Source organism: Odontesthes bonariensis, chromosome 3 (genome assembly GCF_027942865.1).
Source record: "Odontesthes bonariensis isolate fOdoBon6 chromosome 3, fOdoBon6.hap1, whole genome shotgun sequence".
Classification (NCBI taxonomy): Eukaryota; Metazoa; Chordata; class Actinopteri; order Atheriniformes; family Atherinopsidae; genus Odontesthes; species Odontesthes bonariensis.
In genome coordinates, this window is record NC_134508.1 from 41,009,569 (window position 1) to 41,032,932 (window position 23,364).

The 23,364-nt window shown below is 39.7% G+C and overlaps 1 protein-coding gene and 1 long non-coding RNA gene across 3 annotated transcripts in view; one reads left to right on the forward strand and one right to left on the reverse strand.

Annotated features, from left to right (window-relative positions):
- ip6k1 (inositol hexakisphosphate kinase 1) overlaps positions 1–23,364 on the reverse strand; it is a 151,941-nt gene that overhangs the window by 112,078 nt on the left and 16,499 nt on the right. The gene's annotated exons all lie outside the window — the stretch shown is intronic.
- On the forward strand, positions 13,006–15,023 carry LOC142377943 (uncharacterized). Its single transcript, XR_012769572.1, has 3 exons — positions 13,006–13,219; positions 13,827–13,889; positions 14,308–15,023. It is a non-coding gene; the product is annotated as an uncharacterized LOC142377943 (long non-coding RNA).

Here is a 23,364-nt window from a genome sequence, read left to right on the forward strand (position 1 = left end):
GTATACGCAAATTGACGGCATAGGGTGCGTTGGACTCGTCATGATCCAAGGATTCCAATGATGTCTTGTTTGTGAAATTTGGGCCAAGTATTCAAAAGTTATTAGGCTGAATGCACTTTGAACTTTGACGTGTTGGTGGCGCTAGAGAGTAAGGTCTTGGGCCATGAAAATTCTTGAGTTTGCTTTTGGCACTTGGCTGATTAAGTGTGCCAAATTTCACAACTTTTTACCATAGCGTTCATGGGGCTGCCATAGACTTCAATTGCAGCAGAAAGTAGAGGAATAATAATAATAATAGGAAAAGCTACTAACACAATGGGTTCCTGCAGCTTCGCTGCTAGGACCCCCAAATATAGCTGCAAGCAGCGATGTGGGGGTCCTAGCAGAATGGCACAATAGGGAAGGCTTGGGCTGCTCAGGAAGGCGTCGTGAGTCCATGCACCAAGTTTGGCATCGATACATCGATGCATCGCAGAGATACGGCCAAATGTCCCATTTGCGCGTCGGCATGGAGTTTGATTGGCTGCCGCGGTTACACGGAAGTGAAATAAAAAAATCCACATAATAACTTATGTGCGGCTTGGTCTGAAGATTCTATGTGCCAAGTCTCGTGGAGATTGGACAATCTTAGTGGCCTGAAATGCGTTTTGAAGGTTTTTGATTAAATTCAAAATGGCGGAAAATCCAAGATGGCGCAAATGACGTCATTAAGTGTGTTGACCTCGTCTGTATCCAGGGATTCTACTGGTACCTCATTTGTGAAATGTGGACCAACGGGTCAAAAGATATGAGCAAAAATGCATTTTTGCTACATATAGCGCCACCTATAGGCCGAACGTCACCAAACTTCTTGGGCCTCTTACCTTAGCAGTCTTGAGTCTGTGTTATAAGTTTGACGTCATGATATCAAATGGTTGCCAAGATATGACCTCACTTCCGGTTTGGGGGCGTCAACTTCAAGTTTGATTGGCTTTTATGGAAAAATTGAAGCCTAATTAAAAATTCCACACGATAACTTTTGTGCGGCTTGGTCTTAAGAGTCTATGTGCCAAGTTTCGTGATAATTGGACAATCTCTGTGACCTGAAATGCTTTTTTAAGCTTTTTGATAAAATCCAAAATGGCGGAAAATCTAAGTATACGCAAATTGACGTCATAGGGTGCGTTGGACTCGTCATGATCCAAGGATTCCAACAATGCCTCATTTGTGAAATTTGGACCAAGTAGTCCAAAGTTATTAGGCTTAATGCACTTTGAACTTTGGCGTGTTGGTGGCGCTAGAGAGTAAGCTCTTGGGGCATGAAATTTCTTGACTTTGGTTTTGGCACTTGGCTGATTACGTGTGCCAAATTTCACAACTTTTTACCATAGCGTTCATGGGGCTGCCATAGACTTCAATTGCAGCAGAAAGTAGAGGAATAATAATAATAATAGGAAAAGCTACTAACACAATGGGTTCCTGCAGCTTCGCTGCTAGGACCCCCAATAATAATAATAATAATAAGAAAAGCTACTAACACAATGGGTTCCTGCAGCTTCGCTGCTAGGACCCCCAAATATAGCTGCAAGCAGCAATGTGGGGGTCCTAGCAGAATGGCCCAATAGTGAAGGCTTGGGCCTCTCAGGAAGGCGTTGTGAGTCCATGCACCAAGTTTGGCATCGATACATCAATGCATCGCAGAGATACGGCCAAATGTCCCATTTGCGCGTCGGCATGGAGTTTGATTGGCTGCCGTGGTTACACGGAAGTGAAATAAAAAAATCCACATGATAACTTATGTGCGGCTTGGTCTGAAGATTCTATGTGCCAAGTTTCGTGGAGATTGGACAATCTTAGTTGCCTGAAATGCGTTTTGAAGGTTTTTGATTAAATTCAAAATGGCGGACAATCCAAGATGGCGCAAATAACTTCATTGAGTGTGTTGAACTCAACCTTATCCAGGGATTCTATTGATACCTCATTTATGAAATTTGGACCAAGGGGTCCAAAGATATGAGCAAAAATGCATTTTTGCTACTTATAGCGCCACCTATAGGCCGAACGTCACCAAACTTCTTGGGCCCCTTACCTTAGCAGTCTTGAGATTGTGTTATAAGTTTGACGTCAAGATATTAAATGGTTGCCAAGATATGACCTCACTTCCGGTTTGGGGGCGTCAACCTTGAGTTTGATTGGCTTTTATGGAAAAATGGAAGCCTAATTAAAAATTCCACATGATAACTTTTGTGCGGCTTGGTCTTAAGAGTCTATGTGCCAAGTTTCGTGAAAATTGGACAATCTCTGTGACCTGAAATGCTTTTTTAAGCTTTTTGATAAAATTCAAAATGGCGGAAAATCTAAGTATACGCAAATTGACGTCATAGGGTGCGTTGGACTCGTCATGATCCAAGGATTCCAATGATGTCTTGTTTGTGAAATTTGGGCCAAGTATTCAAAAGTTATTAGGCTGAATGCACTTTGAACTTTGGCGTGTTGGTGGCGCTAGAGAGTAAGCTTTTGGGGCATGAAAATTCTTGACATTGGCTTTAGCACTTGGCTGATTACGTGTGCCAAATTTCACAACTTTTTACCATAGCGTTCATGGGGCTGCCATAGACTTCAATTGCAGCAGAAAGTAGAAGAATAATAATAATAAATATAGCTGCAAGCAGCGATGTGGGGGTCCTAGCAGAATGGCACAATAGGCAAGGCTTGGGCTTCTTAGGAAGGCGTCGTGAGTCCATGCACCAAGTTTGGCATCGATACATCAATGCATCGCAGAGATACGGCCAATTGTCCCATTTGCGCGTCGGCGCGGTGTCTGATTGGCTGCCGCGGTTACACGGAAGTTAAATAAAAAAATCCACATGATAACTTATGTGCGGCTTGGTCTGAAGATTCTATTTGCCAAGTTCCGTCGAGATTGGACACTCTCAGAGGCCTGAAATGCTTTTTGAAGGTTTTTAATTAAATTCAAAATGGCGGACAATCCAAGATGGCGCTAATGACGTCATGATATGCATTGACCTCGGCTTCATCCAGGGATTCCATTGGTACCTCATTTGTGACATTTAGACCAAGTGGTCCAAAGATATGGGCAAAAATGCATTTTGGCTACATATAGCGCCACCTATAGGCCGAACGTCACCAAACTTCTTGGGCCTCTTACCGTCTTGGTCGTAAGTCTGTGTTATAAGTTTGACATCATAACATCAAATGGTTACCAAGATATGGCCTCACTTCCGGTTTGGGGGCGTCAACGTCGAATTTGATTGGCTTTTATGGAAAAATGGAAGCCTAATTAAAAATTCCCTTGGATAACTTTTGTGCGGCTTGGTCTTAAGAGTCTATGTGCCAAGTTTCGTGTAAATTGGACAATCTCTGTGACCTGAAATGCTTTTTTAAGCTTTTTGATAAAATTCAAAATGGCGGAAAATCTAGGCATACGCAAATTGACGTCGTAGGGTGCGTTGGACTCGTCATGATCCAAGGATTCCAACGATGCCTCATTTGTGAAATTTGGACCAAGTAGTCCAAAGTTATTAGGCTTAATGCACTTTGAACTTTGACGTGTTGGTGGCGCTAGAGAGTAAGCTCTTGGGCCATGAAAATTCTTGACTTTGGTTTTGGCACTTGGCTGATTAGGTGTGCCAAATTTCACAACTTTTTACCATAGCGTTCATGGGGCTGCCATAGACTTCAATTGCAGCGGAAACGGATTAATAATAATAATAATAATAATAATAATAGGAAAAGCTACTAACTCAATGGGTTCCTGCAGCTTCGCTGCTAGGACCCCCAATAAATATAGCTGCAAGCAGCAATGTGGGGGTCCTAGCAGAATGGCACAATAGGGAAGGCTTGGGCCACTCAGGAAGGGGTCGTGAGTCCATGCAACAAGTTTGGCATCGATACATCAATGCATCGCAGAGATACGGCCAAATGTCCCGTTTGCGTGTCGGCGTAGAGTTTGATTGGCTGTTGCGGTTAAACCATTTTGAAGGTTTTTGATCAAATTCAAAATGGCGGAAAATCCAACATGGCGCAGATGACGTTATTGGTTGCATTGACCTCGTCTGCATCCAGGGATTCCATTGGTACCTCATTTGTGAAGATATGAGCAAAACTGCATTTTTGCTACATATAGCACCACCTATAGGCCAAACGTCACCAAACTTCTTGGGCTTCTTACCGTACTGGTCATGAGTCTGTGATAGAGGTTTGACGTCATAAAATCAAACGGTTGCCAAGATATGGCCTCACTTCCACACTCTGAAGCTCTCATGCTACTGCTAGACTTTTACAAAGCCTTTGTCAACCCTTTATTAATGTAATTCAGACACTTTATAATGACATAAACAGCTCTGTAATAGTTAACCATACACTACCCAAAGATTTAATGTTGAGTGTGGAATAAGGCAAGGGTGTCCTCTCTCTCCCTTTTTATTTTTATGAGTGACAGAGCTTCTTGCTTTAAGTATACTTAAAGGATAAGACCGGGTTAATGTAATTTTGAATTTTAGCCGAATGAATAAATAGGCAGCAGGTCTGTGGGCTGTCTGTGGTAGAAGCACGACGATGACGTCAGTAACACCCACTTTACCTCAAAAATTCAAAATGACAGTAACCAGGATTTTTTTAAGTAAGCGACACACCTCCACGTTATCAGTGCTAGTGTAGAGTAATTAATAAATTATAAACAGCATAGTTTGTGCCTGTATAACGTTGCCCATAGGAAACCGTTTCATGGCCGAATATCTCAAGAGAGCAGCCAGACGCCTCTCGAATATCTTCGGAACAGCTCCAAATGACCAACAACAAGCAGGGGTGAGTAGAACATCATGTTATAATGTGAAATCAAGGGCCCAATGTAAAAAAAACGGTCTTATCCTTTAATGATCCTGATTTAAAGGGCCTAACCATTTTTGAGAGGATAATCAAAATATCGCAACTGGCTGATGACATGATTTTGTTTTTACAAGATAAAGTACAACTTCCTCATGTGCTGGCTCTTGTAGAGCAATTTTCTAATGCATCAGGTCTCAAGTTGAACATTTCAAAATGTGAAATATTACCCCTACAGGAATGCAATGACACAGTATTGGATAACATCCCAGTAAAGCAAACAGTTAAATATTTAGGAATACAATTAACTAAGGATCCCAAGATTAGAGAGGAACTGAATTTGGCAGGAAAAATAATAAAAGCCAAGAACATCTTTAATTCTTGGTTACAACGAGATCTAAGTATATATGGAAGAACTTTGCTATCTAAAGCAGATGGTCTTTCTCATTTTGTTTATCCCCCTCTCTCCCTATTTCTGAAGGATCAAACAATAAAACGGATCAACAAAATATTTCTGGATTTCATATGGAGAAATAAACCTCATAAATTAAAGAAGGAAGTGCTGACTGATTGTAAAGGTAATGGAGGTCTAGACTTTTTAGACTTCTCTAACACAATTGATTCCTTCAGGACTGGATGGATTCGAAGATGCCTTTTACAACCTAACTCACTGTGTTTTTTTATCCCTAATCACATATTCAATAAATTAGGTGCTTTCTTTTATTCTTAAGTGCAACTTTGTCCCATCTAAATTGCCTATTAACCTTTTTAATTTCCATAGGCAATGCCTACTTGCTTGGAGAATGTGCTTTGTTCATAACTTCTCCCCCCATAAAGTGTTTATCTGGAACAATTCTGACATCACTGTAAGAAACAAAACTTTATTTTACCCTTAGTGGTTTGAACATTGTATATGTAATATTTTTTCATTGTTTGATAATCCTGGCACTTTGTTGACATATGAGCAGTTTTTGTCACGGTACTACTTTCCTATACCCTTCGGTCAATTTAACACAGTAATCAAAGCAATCCCTCAAGGATTAGCTCTTGTAATTAAAAGTCACCTGGTGCTACCTCATAAATATTGTATAACAAATAAAATAAAAGAAAGTCATTTTAAAATTCTCTACAAGATTTACCCTACAAATGTATATATATCCAAACACACAGACTTAAGTTTTAATTGTTCTTTTTGTGATGAAGAAGGTGAAACTCTTGTACATTTATTTTTTGACTGTAATATAGTGAAACAATTTCTAGCAAACCTCAGTTCTTATCTTTTTGCACAGCATGGCCATTATGTTTTCTCTCTTAAAGATATTTTATTTTACTATGAAAACTCAATAGATCCATCGTTTGAAATTTTAGTTAACTTTTATATTTTGCAAGCTAAGTTTTTTATTCATAAACAAAAATGGCAGAAAAATCAGCCTTTCTTTAATGTTTTTATGTTAGAAATGTCCTTTCTTTTCAAGTCTCTTAAGTTTGTAAATAATAAGAAAAATGAAAGACTTTTGAATGTTCTTTAAAGGATAAGACCGGTTTTTTGACATTGGGCCCTTGATTTCACATTATAACATGATGTTCTACTCACCCTTGCTTGTGTTGGTAATTTGGAGCTGTTCCGAAGATATTTGCGAGGCGTCTGGCTGCTCTCTTGAGATATTCGGCCATGAAACGGTTTCCTATGGGCAAGCTTATACAGGCACAAACTATGCTGTTTATAATTTATTAATTACTGTACATTAGCACTGATAACGTGGAGGTGCGTCGCTTACTTAAAAAAATCCGGGTTACTGTAATTTTGATTTTTTTTTGTCGTAAAGTGGGTGTTACTGACGTCCTCCTCGTGCTACTGCCACAGACAGCCCACAGACCTGCTGCCTATTTATTCATTCGGCTAAAATACAAAATTAGTAACCTTTTTAAGTAAGCGACGCACCTCCACGTTACCAGTGCTAATGTACAGTAATTAATAAATTATAAACAGCATAGTTTGTGCCTGTATAAGCTTGCCCATAGGAAACCGTTTCATGGCCGAATATCTCAAGAGAGCAGCCAGACGCCTCGCGAATATCTTCGGAACAGCTCCAAATGACCAACAACAAGCAGGGGTGAGTAGAACATCATGTTATAATGTGAAATCAAGGGCCCAATGTCAAAAAAACGGTCTTATCCTTTAATGTATTCCTCTAGTTTTGTTTATTGTTGGTTTTTCTTTTAGTTGTTTAATGTAGCCTAACCTAATCTAAATGGTCCTTTACATTGTTATATCCTTGTTTTGCCTTATTGTCATACCATGTCTCTGTCATTGTTCTTTAATTGCAATAAAAAAAAATGATAAAAAAAATAAATTAAAAAAAGGCCTCACTTCCGGTTTGGCGCCATCTCGGAGTTTCATTGGCAAACGGAATTGTAATTAAAAATGCCAATAAGCAAACCATCAATAATCCAGTTTGCATTCTGTATATTGAAACTAAATAATTCATTGTGTTTTTTTATACCATGACAGGAAGTTGCATCATGACATAAATTGGGATTAAGGGTTAAAAATATATATATTTTTAAAAGGATTTTAGCAATTATTTTAGCAAGACTGATATACTTCTTTTTTATACTAAGTTTTGTATAATTTGATGTTTTTATGTGCACATTCATGCAGGGATTTTAACGTAATTATTGTGAAGGGTTATCACAGGTAAATACCTTTATTTTGATAAGGTTGCGGATGGCTCACTTTGGAGAATCTTCTTCGCCTTGATTCATTACGGCAGGAGCTTGTCACAGGTGAGGTGCTGCTTATTTGCTGAGCTGTAATAACGTTGTTTTATTTTATCTTGTGGTGTCAGCGATAATGTTATTGAGAAAGCCAAAAATAATGTGATGATATAAAACCAAGCAGAGTTTCTCCGTTACTCTTTGTCACCAGTGCAGGACGACTGAATTTAGAATTGCGTTCCAGCACGTGGCAATCATGTAGCTTAGTGAATGGTAAAATGGCCGACGCCAGGTAAGAATTATGTAGCTGGAAAATGGTTTTTGCGTTGTTCCATAGCGTTAGTGAAGAGCATCCGAGGGCTGGTAGTAAGCGTGCATAATTACATGGTAGGTAGCTGTGGTATGTTGACTGAAAGTTGAAGCATTTTCTACTTGAAGTAATTGTTCAGTTAGCTACTTGCTAATAGCATGATTTCAGGTCGGTGGGACTTGAGTGGCATGAAATCCCGCGAGGCTTTGTTGTTTTCGTGATATTTAATTGCAACCCAATCTATTTTAATAAAAAGTTGTAGTTGTGTAAGAAAAATAACTTGTTGTGAATATGTCGTAATTGTTGATGATTTAGTGTGCCTTGATTCATTACGGCAGGAGCTTGTCACAGGTGAGGTGCTGCTTATTTGCTGAGCTGTAATAACGTTTTATTTTATCTTGTGGTGTCAGCGATAATGTTATTGAGAAAGCCAAAAATAATGTGATGATATAAAACTAGGCAGAGTTTCTCCGTTAGGCTACTCTTTGTCACCTGTGCGGGACGGCTGAATTTAGGAATTGCGTTCCAGCACGTGGCAATCATGTAGCTTAGTGAATGGTAAAATGGCCGACGCCAGGTAAGAATTATGTAGCTGGAAAATGGTTTTTGCATGATTTCAGGTCGGTGGGACTTGAGTGGCATGAAATCCCGCAGGCTTTGTTGTTTTCGTGAATGTGATATTTAATTGCAACCCAATCTATTTTAAAATGTTGTAGTTGTGTAAGAAAAATAACTTGTTGTGAATATGTCATAATTGTTGATGATTTAGTGTGCCTTGGCTTAAGTATAACATCAGGCGAAATTTGTAGTTTGTTTTAGTATGTAATAACTGTTTCCGGCATAACTATAAATCTTGGTGAAATTTAACGCGATAAAAATGATCGTGACTGTTTCACTTAATGTCATCTTGGTGAATTATTGGGATATGTAACAGTCCCCTGCACGAGTGGCGAGCGACTCACGATGAAGGTGTGGCGTGAATGCGTAGCTTGTAATGTCCGCTTCAAAAATGAAACAATAGTGGAAAGTTGTATCAACCGCTGAGAAATAATCGGGGAATAACTTTTTTGTCTGAGTAATAACAGCATTGTCGATGCTTGCGCTGGTTCTTTTATTATTGTTACGCTGAGTGTCTTTGTCTGTGTGTCTGTGTCATGTGCGCTCTGTCTGTTTCTCTGTCGCTGTGTTGGTCTCTCTGTAATCATCCGACATGAATCAAAATAAAGTACTTTGTTGCACCATTTTTTGGAGTAAATTGCGAGTCAGACTAGGTTTTAGAAGCTCGTACATTGGGGGGGGGGGAATTAAAAAAAATTAGAAGACCCACACGGGTAGATTATCAGATTTGAGACATTTCAGGTGGTCTGTGGAGGTTGTATGCTTCGGTGTCTCAGATATTCGTATTGATGATTAAAATGATTATTTTACAGTAGGCTACAGTAGTTATTTGTAAAAAAAACAACAACGTTTATACAGTACTTTTATTTGTTAAACAAATTCTTGGGCCTGTAAAAAGGTTTTGTTCTTTGGTTTCAATGTATTATGCAGTATTTCATTGTATAATAATTGTAAAAAAAAAAAAAAAAAGGTTTCTACTTCACGGATTTCGCCTATCACGGGTTCTTTTTGGAACGTAACCCCCGCGAAAAACGTGGGTTCGCTGTATTCTACTTTTGAGCACTATTGCCACCTGCTAGTGTGTCTTTGCTTTGCTGAAGTGTAACTGTAGTCAGAGTATGCAAAAAGCAATATATGGCAGTTGGCCTAAGTGACAATACAGTGTGTATAATAATATATATGTTATATATTGAATTGTGATGCTCAGGATTTTTATTACACTTTAAGCTCTGCAGTTGCATTTAGAATCAGACCTATCTTTATGACCAGTGGAATGAAGTGTGTCAAAAAGCGGTTTGTTCCTGCACAGGTGTGATGGTGGAAACAGGAAAGACCCAGCTCTTTAGAGAGCATCTCCTGTCCTATACTTGCAGTGTTTCCCAACCCTGGTCCTCAAGGCACACTGCCCTGCATGTTTTCCATGTTTCCCTGCTCCAGCACACCTGATTCAAATGAATGGGTCGTCCTCAGCCTTCTGGAGAGCTTTAAGACCTGACCCAATTATTTGAATGCTGGAGCAGGGAAACGTGGAAAACATGCAGGGCAGTGTGCCTTGAGGACCAGGGTTGGGAAACACTGTCCTATAGCATTGACCCTGTACTTTGATGTTAGCTGTAATGTTATATCCTCATTTCTGAGTCGCTTTGGATAAAAGCGTCTGCTTAATGCAGAAACATAGCATAAACAATGTGGAAATATGGCAGTTAGCCTATGCCTACCTCATCTTTTAGTATCATAAGGAAAGCACAAGATTTTGTGAATTAAAAAAATGTTTGGGTTTTTGGATATTTATGTTGCATGTTAGGACAAATGTTTTCTTTATTTTTAAATAACCATTATCAGTATGTGTAATGAGCGTAATTACAATGTAGAGTAAATTGTTGCCAGTGGCCATCTAATGTGCACCAGGTTTGCAATTTCACTTTTGAATATGTTGCAGAGCTTGGTACTAATTACTTTTTTATGTTTTAGATACTGATACAGCATACCACTGTTTGTAAAGGTGAGTAAAGGTTATGCACTAAGATGTTGATGTGGTAAAATGCGTTTGTCTTAGATTTTTCTTTTCAAGTCTTTTATGAAAAATATATAGAAAAAATAGTATTCTAACTTGGAGTCGTATTGCCAGCTACTAGCATGTCTTTGCTTTGCTGAAGTGTTATGTGCAGTCAGTATGTAAAGAGCAATGTACACACTTAAGACGATCCAGACTCTTTTCACGTCTTGTTCCGCGATGGTGGAATGACCTACCGAGCGCTACCAGAACAGGGGCGTCCCTGAATATCTTCAAGAAACTCTGGAAGACCCTCAGAGATAATCTCATGTCCTAGCACTGACCCTGTACTTCCCTCTATGCCTGCACCGTATTTGTACACTATCACCCTGTCCCCTTTGAAAAGTGGTTTCCTTCTATGTAGCTTATTAGCTTTGATGTTAGCTGTAATGTTATATCCTCATTTCTGAGTCGCTTTGGATAAAAGCGTCTGCTTAATGCAGAAACATAGCATAAACAATGTGGAAATATGGCAGTTAGCCTATGCCTACCTCATGTTTTAGTATCATAAGGAAAGCACAAGATTTTGTGAATTAAAAAAATGTTTGGGTTTTTGGATATTTATGTTGCATGTTAGGACAAATGTTTTTCTTTATTTTTAAATAACCATTATCAGTATGTGTAATGAGAGTAATTACAATGTAGAGTAAATTGTTGCCAGTGGCCATCTAATGTGCACCAGGTTTGCAATTTCACTTTTGAATGTGTTGCAGAGCTTGGTCCTAATAACTTTTTTGTTTTAGATACTGATACAGCATACCACTGTTTGTAAAGGTTATGCACTAAGATGTTGATGTGGTAAAATGCGTTTGTCTTAGATTTTTCTTTTCAAGTCTTTTATGAAAAATATATAGAAAATAGTATTCTAACTTGGAGTCGTATTGCCAGGTACTAGCATGTCTTTGCTTTGCTGAAGTGTTATGTGCAGTCAGTATGTAAAGAGCAATGTACACACTTAAGACGATCCAGACTCTTTTCACGTCTTGTTCCGCGATGGTGGAATGACCTGCCGAGCGCTACCAGAACAGGGGCGTCGCTGAATATCTTCAAGAAACTCTGGAAGACCCTCAGAGATAATCTCATGTCCTAGCACTGACCCTGTACTTCCCTCTATGCCTGCACTGTATTTGTACACTATCACCCTGTCCCCTTTGGAAAGTGGTTTCCTTCTATGTAGCTTATTAGCTTTGATGTTAGCTGTAATGTTATATCCTCATTTCTGAGTCGCTTTGGATAAAAGTGTCTGCTTAATGCAGAAACATAGCATAAACAATGTGGAAATATGGCAGTTAGCCTATGCCTACCTCATGTTTTAGTATCATAAGGAAAGCACTAGATTTAATGAATTTAAAAAAAAAAAATGTTTGGGTTTTTGGATATTTATGTTGCATGTTAGGACAAATGTTTTTCTTTATAAAAACCATTATCAGTATGTGTAATGAGAGTAATTACAATGTAGAGTAAATTGTAGCTAGTGGCCGTCTAATGTGCACCAGGTTTGCGATTTCACATATAACTCTGACAATGTTTAAATCCAGGCTGAAAACAGTTCTATTTAGCTGTGCATATGACACCTGAAAGTATTTTATCTGCACTCTTCACTTATAAATTAATTAATGATTATTTTGAATGGGTTTAATTTTTATTATTATTTTTTATTTTTATTATTTTTTATTTCTTTTTAATGATTTTATTGCCTTCTTGTGTAGCTGTGAAGTACTTTGAATTGCCTTGTGTATGAATTGTGCTCTATAAATGAAATTGCCTTGCCTATAATAACCTTTTGAATGTGTTGCAGAGCTTGGTACTAATTACTTTTTTATGTTTTAGATACTGATACAGCATACCACTGTTTGTAAAGGTTATGCACTAAGATGTTGATGTGGTAAAATGCGTTTGTCTTAGATTTTTCTTTTCAAGTCTTTTATGAAAAATATATAGAAAAAATAGTATTCTAACTTGGAGTCGTATTGCCAGCTACTAGCATGTCTTTGCTTTGCTGAAGTGTTATGTGCAGTCAGTATGTAAAGAGCAATGTACACACTTAAGACGATCCAGACTCTTTTCACGTCTTGTTCCGCGATGGTGGAATGACCTACCGAGCGCTACCAGAACAGGGGCGTCCCTGAATATCTTCAAGAAACTCTGGAAGACCCTCAGAGATAATCTCATGTCCTAGCACTGACCCTGTACTTCCCTCTATGCCTGCACTGTATTTGTACACTATCACCCTGTCCCCTTTGGAAAGTGGTTTCCTTCTATGTAGCTTATTAGCTTTGATGTTAGCTGTAATGTTATATCCTCATTTCTGAGTCGCTTTGGATAAAAGCGTCTGCTTAATGCAGAAACATAGCATAAACAATGTGGAAATATGGCAGTTAGCCTATGCCTACCTCATGTTTTAATATCATAAGGAAAGCACTAGATTTAATGAATTTAAAAAAAAAAAAATGTTTGGGTTTTTGGATATTTATGTTGCATGTTAGGACAAATGTTTTTCTTTATTTTTAAATAACCATTATCATTATGTGTAATGAGAGTAATTACAATGTAGAGTAAATTGTAGCTAGTGGCCGTCTAATGTGCACCAGGTTTGCAATTTCACATATAATAACCTTTTGAATGTGTTGCAGAGCTTGGTACTAATTACTTTTGTATGTTTTAGGTACTGATACAGGATACTACTGTTTGTAAAGGTGAGTAAAGGTATACACTAAGATGTTGATGTGGTAAAATGCGTTTGTCTTAGATTTTTCTTTTCAAGTCTTTTATGAAAAATATAGAAAAATAGTATTCTAACTTGGAGTAGTATTGCTAGCTACTAGCTTGTCTTTGCTTTGCTGAAGTGTTATGTGCAGTCAGTATGTAAAGAGCAATGTGGAAATATGGCAGTTAGCCTAAGTGACAACACAGTGTGTATATGTATATATGTTATATATTGAATTGGTAGTACTCTGTGACCGACTAATGGAAGGAAGTGTCAAAAGCGGTTTGTTGTGCATAGGTGTGATGGTGGAGTTTGAATGTATGAAGTACTAATGGTAGGATTGTTACACAAAGTACTTAGAATTCATTATAAGTATTGATGTTTAGCAAAAAAGTATAGTGTAAGCAAAAATATTTCATGTCTTCACCATGAATAAGTGAAATGCCATGGTCACACTGAATAAAGTTATAGACCAGTACATGATATATACATAGTCAAATAATTTGTGGTTGATATTTAAGAAATGTCATTTTTGAGATGCGTGTTGTTTTTTTGGGAAAAGGGTCAAAGTGTACATTTCCACGCGTGTATTGCAGATGGGACGTTCCAAAAAATCTGCGGCTGCAAAGAAGAGACTGGCTGATCGTGAGCTCTCAGAGGTGGTTTTTCACACGTCTACAATTTACCACTGATTGACAGGGTCTGGTGCAAGGAATAGTTGTGTTAATAGCACTAACTCAAGGAAAACAGGCAGCTATGCAAAATAAGTGATGTCACTTGTAAATTTATTTATTTAATTACATTAAATAAATTTACAAGTGACATTGTAATTTTCCCCTTCTTAGGGAATAATGCAATCTCAGTGCTATGCAATCTTTTACTTGTTTTTTTTTTCTCCTACAAAAAGCAGCACATGCCAGTTGATGTAGTGAGGTGTAAAAACAGTACGTGAGGTTGTGTATTGACTGTAGGAAAATTCAAATGAGATGTCGGAGGGCGTGATGTATTATGTGCTTAAAAACAGCAAGAATGAGGTGTGTTATGTGTAAATAACGCTGTTCAATTTGTGTGTTGCAGGTGTGTTCCACCAAAAGAGCAGCGACTGGCACCCAGGATGACTTATGGTCTCCTGGAAGCAAGGTTGGGCGTCCTTGCACCTGGAAAGCCCAAACATCAAGCTGGCCTGAAAAGGCGTATGACTTTGATGTTCATGACTTTGATGTTCAATACAGAAATGTTCAATACAGAAATGTTCAATACAGAAACGTTGCAGACTCCCCACTCTCAAACTCTCAAACAAGTGCTGAAAAGTTCTCTAACAAGTCTCAAACAAGTGCTGAAAAGTTCTCTACCAATTTGCAAAAAACTTCTTTCCAAACTGAATCTCCAAGCTCTCTCTCTCTTGACTGTGCTATCAAGCTATCTTCAAATAATGCATCTTGCATGAATGAACCCAATGTTACTAATGAGTGTGTTACTTTGACTCAGCCTGATTTTCCAGAGAGGTCTTTCCTGACGGGCTCCTTTCATCAAGGTGATGTGCGTTTTGGTAACGTGGGCAACAAGCAGTGCGGTGCCATCAGTCTGACAGCTGTTCTGAAATCCAAGATGAAGAACGTTTGGACCTGGGAAACTGGAGATCTGGATGATGTTTTAATAAAAGGAACTCTGTTGTACAAGTCTATGAGTGCACATGAACAAATCAGAGACCATGTTGAAGGAAGGGGTTACATTGCTGTGTCAGAATTGCCTAGACAACACAGGGTGTGGAATTGTGATTTTGCATTAAACTTTGGAGATTCTTACACTGGGTTTGTGTGTGTTGACAATTATGATCCTGCTTTATGTGATGTGGCTTTGCCTTTTGATGAAGCACTGCAGCGCGCACTGTTCAGTCATGATGCTTGCTTGTTGACTATTTGTGGAAATACTTGTGCCATCGTGAATGGAGAGACCAGATTTGCCTTTGTTAATTCTCATGCAAACACCTGGGTTAATCACAAAGGTCAGAGGGTAAGTTGTGTTTCATACTTTAGCTCCGCACAGTCACTGGTCAGCTTTGTGTATGATTATGCACAATCGTTTGGCGTAAGTACACCACGGTTTGAGGTAACAGGAGTGAGTGCTGCGGTAACCAGAACTGGCAATGAACGGCGATCACAGAACGACACATCCCGAGGTAACACAGCTACGTTGACACATGCAAAGGTACGTCAGCTGTACAGCGATGTGGTAACAGGATCAAAAGGTTTGCACAAACGTCAGACGGCTACAAGTTGCTCAGTAACGTCAACTGCTGTTCCAGGTAATGCAAACAACCAAACTGCGTCCACAAAGAGTGAATCGAACCCGAATACCAAACCTTTGTACAGCGATGTTTTGAGACGTGTCGTGAGTAATGTTTCACAGAAGCCTGAATGTGTTCCTGAAACTCTGTTGGGTAAAGATGACACCAAGCTGACAGCTACAATCGATCGATCAGAGGCTGCACGTAATGGTGCTGGACAAAAGGTAAATCGAAAAGAGACTTCTGCAGAAAAGGCTAAACGTGCTCAAATAAAAGGGGATTTTGAACTGCACGAGACAACTTGCAAAACACACAGCGATGACGTAATTATCACTGACACAAATGTCCCAAAGCAGGCATTTAAACCTTTAACTCGCAGTGATCAGGATACACTGTGCAAAGCTGTTGGACTTTCAAATGAAAATGTTGAAGCGTTGAAGGCAACAACCAGTGTTGATGATATGGGCTGTCCTTGTAAGATACAAAGCATTAAGCCAGATGGGAATTGCTTTTACCGCAGCCTTGCCTTTAGCATTTGTAGCAATGAAGAGAAGCACTTGAAAATTAGACGGGCTGTAACGAAACACCTCCAGAAATACAGCAATAAGTTTGAGACTTACTTGAGAGATGAATATACATCTGTACAGGACTATGTAACAAAATCAAGGATACACTACTGTGGGACCTGGGCAAAGGAGATCGACATATTTGCTGCTGCCGATTTATTCCAAACTACTATCTTCACCTTAAATGATGGGAGATGGAACATGCACAGACCTACTGTACGCCCATGCATTCAGAACTGTATATATTTAAATCACACCGCCAATCATTATGAGGTTGTAACATGCGTTAAAAACCGAAATACGCAGAGTCCTTGTGCCGGAACATGCCAGTCTATTGGTGAGGGAACGTTAAGACCCCAGCGGAAAAGAAAGTTCACCGAGTCAGACACGAAAGCAGAAAAAGAACGTCAACGGTGCAGTGATATCAATGTGAAGAAGCGAAAAACTGAGAATCAAAAGAAGCAATATAATGAATGTGAGTACATTAGGAGTGCCAAACGTGAGACTTCTCTTGAACATTTTCACAAGAACAGCATGAATTCTGAGTTTCGGAAAAGGAAATGTGATTATTTCAACACAAACTATGGAACCGATGTGCAGTTCAAGGCACGTAAACTTGCACAGTATAATAATAAATATGGTACTGATTCAAATTTAAAAAAATCAAAGTGTGAATCCTCAAAAAACACTTATCAGACAAACATCATATTTCAAAATAAAGTCCGTGATTACAGTCACACAAAGTACAAGAGCAACATTGGGTTTCAACATAAAGTCCGTGATTACAGTCATACAAAGTACAAGAGCAACATTGGGTTTCAACATAAAGTCCGTGATTACAGTCATACAAAGTACAAGAGCAACATTGGGTTTCAACATAAAGTCCGTGATTATAGTCATAAGAAGTACAAAAGCAACATTGGGTTTCAACATAAAGTCCGTGATTATAGTCATAAGAAGTACAAAAGCAACATTGGGTTTCAACATAAAGTCCGTGATTATAGTCATAAGAAGTACAAGAGCAACGTTGTGTTTCAACATAAAGTCCGTGATTATAGTCATAAGAAGTACAAGAGCAACATCGTGTTTCAAAAGAAGATCAACGAGAAAAGCAAGATGAAATATCATGAATATGACGAAATTCGCCAAAACAAAATTAAGAGTAGCAGTGACACTTATGCAAATATGAGAAAGAAGCAACAAGACATTGACTTTGTCATCAGTCAGTTTCGTCAAGACGTAAGCTGTGGTCCTGAATACGTATGCTCTGTTTGTCATCGCTTACTTTTCAGGAAACAAGTGATTGAGTGTAAAAGATCTCATTATGAAAGCAAAAGACCAGAGGTTGCTGCGCTGGCTAAGAGGTGTATAACATTGCAATATTTACACGTTTGTGATATTGAATGTGGGCAGGAATGTCATTTGTCTGATAGTCCTTGCAGCAAATTATGGGTTTGCCATTCCTGTCATCGGAAAATGCTTGGAGGAAAACTACCAGAAGAGAGTGTCACCAACAACATGCATTTGGATGAAATTCCACCTGAACTGAAATGTCTGAATTCTTTGGAGGAACATCTCATTGCTCGTCACATTCCCTTCATGAAGCTGCTGTGTTTGCCCCGAGGCCGCCAAAGAGCTTGCCATGGTCCATGTGTCTCTGTACCTGTTGATAACAGTAGTGTGACAAACATTCTGCCAAGGAACGAGTGTGATGATAAAATGATAAGAGTCAAACTCAAACGCAAGTTGACATACAAAGGTCATTATGAGTACATGTATGTCCACACTGATCGTGTAAGGAATGCACTGAGGTATTTGATGGCAAACAATAAGTGGTATGATGATGTAATTTTAAATGATGAATGGGTAAACACTCTGAATGGAAGTGATCAATGTGAGGCAAATGAGGACAACCAAGAGCTGCCAGCTAACAGTGATAATGAAAATAACAGTGATGATGAAAATAATCTTGAGGAAGAGCAAGCAGAGGAGGAACTGACCTACATTAAAGACCAGAGTGGCCTCTTGTCAGACACATCATTGCAACCTGTCAATCTGGGTTCAGAGATCATTGATCAGAATTTTCAGGATATACTGAGCGTGGCACCAGCTGAAGGCAACAGTCCAGTTCGTTTACTATCTGATAAAACCAACGAGGCCAAATGCTTTCCTGCTCTGTTTCCATTGGGTGGACCTACATTCCACGATGAAAGGGAATCAAAAATAACTCTGTCACGTTACCTGAACTGTCGCATTCTCAACGCTGATGGACGTTTTGGTCGCAACACAGACTACATATTTTATGCACAGTACATATCAGAAGTGCATCAAGTCATATCTGGTGTATCAGTGGCAATGCGCAAAGGTGGCGGCAAATCATCTCTGAAAGAAGCATCAAACATGTTGTTGAACTCAGATTCACTCAGTAAAATATTACGAAATGATGAAGGGTACAAGTTCTTGCGAGGAATTCGTGGAACCCCACCTTACTGGATGGCAGTACAGAAAGATTTGTTCAGTATGATTCGACAACTGTCAATTCCAACGTTTTTCATAAGCATGTCAAGTGCTGATCTGAGATGGCCCGAAATGCTTGCTTCTCTTTTGAGGTTAGAAGGAAAAGAAACACCTGTGGAGGAACTTGACTGGTCTCAAAAATGTGCGCTGATTGGAAGAAATCCAGTTACTGCAGCAAGAATGTTTGACTATCGATGGCATTGTTTTCTTCGTGATGTAATCCTGTCACCAGCTGAACCCATAGGCAAAATAAAGGACTACTTCTATCGAGTTGAATTCCAACAGCGTGGTTCTCCTCATGTTCACTGTTTGTTTTGGGTGGAAGATGCACCAAAGATTGATAAAGACAGTGATGCTGATGTGGTACGTTTCATAGACAGATACATTTCCTGTGATAGTCCACCAGAGTCTGATGCAGAGCTTCATGAGGTTGTGAGCAGCGTACAAAGACACAGCACAAAACACTCAAAAACATGCCGTAAGAAAAATACAGTGTGCCGATTCAATTTCCCACGACCTCCATCAAGCCGTACTTTCATTACAAGAGCTGGGAACTCAGAGGACCTGAATGGAAAAGATGAAAATACCAATGCCAATGCAATCATAAAGAAGGTGAAAACAGCGCTGGCCAATCCTGACCTGAGTTTTGATACAGCTGATGCTTTTTTTGAGTCTCTTGGGATACATCAAGGCCTGTTTGAGAGAGCATACACCATATGTTCCAAAAAGAAAAGCATTGTCCATAAGCGAAATCCATCTGATATTTGGGTGAACCAGTACAATAAAGACTTACTGCGTGCTTGGCAAGGAAACATGGACATTCAGTATATCACCGACGCCTATTCTGTTGTGGTCTATATACTGTCATACATCACAAAAGCAGAGCAAGAAATGGGTTTGCTGTTACAGCGTGCACAGAAGGAGGCGATGAATGGCAATCTTGATGCAAAAGCTGCATTCAAACAGCTCGGCAGCGTCTACCTGCACAACAGAGAAGTTTCAGCTCAAGAGGCAGTGTATCGTTTGACTCGTATGCGTTTGAAGGAATGTTCTCGTGATGTACAGTTTATTCCTGTTGGTGAAAATCCTGTTAGAATGAGTTTGCCTTTGCATGTGCTCCAAGCTAGAGCTCAGCTCCAACAGCCTGATGATGACAGTAGCATTTGGATGACTAATGTGGTGGAAAGATACAAGAGCAGACCCAGATCAGCAGAAATGGAGGAGTTATGCCTTGCCAGCTTTTGCTCTCAGTACAGAGTTCTTTCAAAGTCTGAGGTTTCACCACAAAGAGAATCACAGGACATAATACAACTGAACAACAACCGTGGCTTCATCAGAAAAAGGACCAGAACACAGCCTGCTGTTGTGAGATATCCCAGGTTTTCACACACAAAAAATCCAGAAAAGTACTTTCATTCATTGCTGCAGCTGTTTTTGCCTTATTATGAGGACTTCCACCTCAGACCGCCTCAGTTTGAAACATACGAACAGTTCTACACAACTGGTGCAGTGAAATGTGGCTCTGACATCCAAAAAGTGCAGTCAATTGTGGACTCCAACAAAGCTTTATTTGAAAAAGAAAGCGATGAGATTGACAAAGCCAAACAGTTGCTGGATAACGACATTGATTTAGAAGACGCTTGGGCTCAGATATGTCCAGAAACAGAAAGCGAACGTCTCAGTTGTTTGGATATGAAACCCAAAGCTGTAGATGATGAAGAAGGCAGTGATGATGTTGGTGATCTTATTCCTGACCTGACAGCAAATCCACAGACAACGTGCACTCTGGAAACTAATCACATGACAATGCCCCGAGATGCTGCACTAGGTTTATTGCGAACACTGAATGAAGAGCAGGCGGCAATATTTTATGCTGTACGTCGGTGGTGTCTGCAGATACTCTTTGGACAGAATCCTGAACCGTTGCGATTGTTCATTACTGGTGGAGCAGGAACAGGCAAATCCCATTTGATCAAAGCCATCCAGTACGAATCTACACGACTGCTGTCACAGATTTCTGACAATCCAGATGATCTGACTGTGCTCCTTACAGCGCCCACTGGTGTGGCTGCATATAACATTGGTGCTGCAACTATTCACAGTACATTCTCCATTGGTGCAAATGTTAAGCTGCCATATCAACCTCTTGGTGATGAGAAGGTAAATACTTTAAGGATGAAAATGCGAAACTTGCAGATTTTGATCATTGATGAAGTGTCCATGGTTGACCACCGTCTTTTGTCCTACGTTCATGGCAGACTACGTCAAATAAAACAGACTGGTGATTATTCTTTGTTTGCAAATGTTTCCCTGATCTGCGTGGGTGACTTCTTTCAGTTGAGACCTGTCAAAGGCACACCTCTTTTTTCTGACAACACAGAAGCCAACATGTGGGACAACAACTTTGAAGTGGCTGAGCTTACCAAAGTTTTGAGGCAAGAAAATGCAGAATTTGCGGAGATGCTGAATCGTCTCAGAGTTCGTAAAAAGAATGAACATCTCAGTGGGCATGATGTGTTTGCATTAAAACAACGTGAAACTGGTGAAGACTCCACAGACATTCACATATATGCTACAAATGCAGAGGTTGATAAATACAATATCACTAGACTGCAAAAGCATTGCCCAGATGCAATCAGCATAGATGCCCAAGATTTTACACGGAGTCCCAAAACTGGAAGAATGGAACCAAAATTAGGCTTCCATACAAAGGTTTTCAACTCGTGCTTGCCAAGGTGTGTGTCTTTGGGCATTGGAGCAAAGGTGATGTTGAAGAAAAATATAGACGTGTCTGACGGCCTCGTCAATGGTGTGTGTGGTACGGTTGTGGAAATTATTAATGGTGAAGATAAGGATGACATTCCTATTGCTATCCATGTTGAGTTTGAAAACCCTAATGTTGGAAAGATGCAGAGGTCAAAATCCAAAAGAAACTCTGAACGCTCTACAATTGTGGAGGTACAAGAGGATCAAGTATCAAATGCTGGTGGAATACGAAGGCAATTTCCTCTCACCCTGGCTTGGGCAATGACGGTACATAAGTGCCAAGGTGTTACTGTTGACAGAGCTGTTGTATCACTCAACAAAATCTTTGCTGCAGGGCAAGCATATGTTGCATTGAGTCGTGTGAGAACTCTTGATGGACTGATTATTAAGGACTTCAAAGAGACAGCTATATTTTGTGATGACAAAGTAGACACAGCCATGAAGAGCTTGCCAAAGTTCAACTTCAAAAGTATTGGTTCACCTGACGTTGATCCGGTCTGCACGATTGCACTTCACAATGTACAGAGTTTGAATGCTCACTTTGACGACATGCAATCCCACAAAACCCTAATGAAAGCTGACTGTATTTGTTTAACAGAGACATGGCTCAATGCAGACACCGAAGACCAGCCACAACTACCGGGGTATGTCTTTAATCACAATCCAAGAGGTAACTGTTACGATGACTCTGACACAGTTTTTGCAGCATTGAAACAACAGCAAAGAGGAGGAGTTGGTTTGTATTATTCAGACAACATTGATGTGCAGGTGTCAATTCCAAAGAGATGCAACTTGGAATGTTTGTATTTCCATATGTCTCATGTCAATTTGACTGCTGTTGTTTTGTACAGGCCATCTTCCTATAAGATTGACATGTTTCGAAAGCAGTTATCACAGGTTGTCTTTGAACTTGAGAAACATGCAGGGAGGAAGATGATCATGGGAGACTTCAATGAGGATGTCTTTGTATCTTCTACTGTGGCAAAATTCCTGGAACAACATGGATACACCCAACATGTCCAAGCAGCTACAACAGAAAGAGGTACGTTAATAGATCATGTTTACTGTAAAGATGTAGGAGATATTGTTGTCGATGTTGTACAAACATACTACAGCTTTCATGATGCAATTCTTATCTCATTGTTGTAATATTTGTGTTTGCTCCGTGAGTTATTCACCATTAGATGTTCTACACATGTACCGTCCGCTACTTGGGGCTTGGGTGGGTCGCAAGGAGAGAGCTAAAATTGAGGACGGCTCCTTGCAGGGCGTGGGAGGGTATGTAAGCCATTTTCCAATATAAGTTTTATGTTTTGAGACCACAGCTGTAGGCATGGGCCGGTATGAGATTCTGTCGGTATGATAACCTTAGGCAAAGTTTCAAATTTTGAGTGGTGCACGACTATGCGGCAACCAAAAAACAGGCAGGGGAAAAAGTTCAGGGGGCTCGCCTCCTTCAGCCATCGTCTGTATTCATACTGAAAATCAAGATCGAGCGAGCTTTTGCCCTTCTGCTCCATGGGAGGTTTCTGTCCTCCCTGAGCTCGCCTCAGGACACCTGCGTTACCGTTTGACAGGTGTACCGCCCCAGTTAAACTCCCCACCTGCCACTGTCCGCGGAGCGGTTCACGCCCCTTGACACCAGAAGAAAGAGCCCGCTTTGAGTAAGTGAAAAACCTTTGGGTTTTGAAAAGGTTTTGAAACCTTGACTTTTTCATACCTTGAAACCAGTAACCGGCCCATGCCTACAGCTAGTTGGCATGCTTTACAAGTGTGTGGAACCTCAGTCCCGGGGACCATTTGCCATTTGATGTGACAGTTATGGGACCATTCACTGCATTGTTTCTGTGCCTGAGTGAGTAATACAAGGCTACACATTTACTTTCACTTTCTTTATCTGTGTTCCATTCAACATTAATTCTTGTTAGGCTTGTTTTGGTTCATTTGTTGTTTTTTATTTCATCACTGTGCATATGTAATGGACTTAAGTATGACTTA